General features: G+C 59.4%; 1 long non-coding RNA gene across 1 annotated transcript; it reads right to left on the minus strand.

Moving 5' to 3' along the window:
- Window positions 1-1,029, minus strand: LOC142082403 (uncharacterized). The gene is made up of 2 exons (XR_012673698.1): window positions 950-1,029; window positions 1-169 (listed from the first exon to the last, which is right to left on the minus strand). It is a non-coding gene; the product is annotated as an uncharacterized LOC142082403 (long non-coding RNA).
- Window positions 1,030-1,272: the final 243 nt, after the last annotated feature.

A 1,272-nucleotide genomic window follows, 5' to 3' on the forward strand; every position in this document is an offset into this window, starting at 1 on the left:
TTCTCTTCTTTTTTTTTTTTGCCTTTCTTCGCCGGTTTCAGCTGAGGCTTTCTGGGTTTGCCCTCTTCCCATGAACCTGCACTCGATAAATGCAGGTGTACGCTGGGTTTCCCCAGTTGCTCTTCACGAGTAGTTTGATATACGAAAAGGCTCTGGGAAGCGGCGCGTTCTGTGAAGAAAAGAGGGAAATGGAAACGGAGGTGTTAAGAGCAACAGTGCGATCAACGGTATCGCCCCCTGCTAGCCCTGCTCCTGCTCAGGAACAAGCTCCCAAACGTGGGTGGGAGCGGCTGTGGACATCTGAGGCTCACTGCTGGTACCGGGCCTGCTGGGGAGGCTGGGGACATGGCAAGGAGGAAGGCACCTGGCATCCTCTGCATGCCGGCCCGGTTGGGGCTGCAACTCCCTTCCCTCTGCCCCTTTCCTTCTGCTGCTTGCTGTGTGCTAACAGAGAGGCCGGGGAGGTGCTCCTATGTGTGGGGCAGCTGGTGTGCAACCCCACCAGGCTCCCGTTGTCCGCTCTGCCTGCCTTCCTCCTGGCAAGCGGGAGAGCACCGGGAGAGAAGGGGCACGCTGTCCAGCCTGCCAGCAGGCCACAGCATGGAGCGATGGTGCTGCCCGACACCTTTTGCCACCAGGCATCCCTGTTTCTCCACGGCACAAGGACGTTGCTTGGGCGGAGTGGCCGCGTGTGCAGCTGGCTCTGCTGAGGCAGTGGCTGCAGCCAGGCATCTCTCATGACTCGTGCTCCCACGGTGTGACCCTGCCCTTGCTGTCCTTTTGCTACCACCACCGCAGGCCACTCAGCCCTCCCAACCCCGCCAGGTCTCTCTCGGCGGTGGCCTGGGCCCCTGGGCCCAGGGAGAAAGGATTCACGCTCTTCCTGCCACGGACTTGCAGGCAAACCTGTTTTGCTCTCCGGCATCTTGTCCCTGTGCCTGGACCCTACCTTCAGAAAGAAGGTCTGAAGGGGCTCTTTTGCCACGTCATACAGGAACGTCCCAAGGAGAGTTTCCTCTTCTCCGTCCGCATCCACTCCCTCAGGGGCAAAGCACAAGGAGAGCAGCTCAGACTCGTCCCGACAAAGAGGGGATGTACGCGCTGGATCAGCCCTGTTATCTACCCAGCCTCTCCGGGGGCTCTAGCAGTAGTCTAGCACCGGTTAGGGTGGAGCTCAGTCTCCGCCTTGAGTTTTGGTCAAGAACCCTGAGGTGCTTTGGCCAGACTAAGTCCTGAGAGGGATGAAACCTCTAGAGCCCTTGAAACATCCCG

Source organism: Calonectris borealis, chromosome 4 (genome assembly GCF_964195595.1).
Source record: "Calonectris borealis chromosome 4, bCalBor7.hap1.2, whole genome shotgun sequence".
Lineage (NCBI taxonomy): Eukaryota > Metazoa > Chordata > Aves > Procellariiformes > Procellariidae > Calonectris > Calonectris borealis.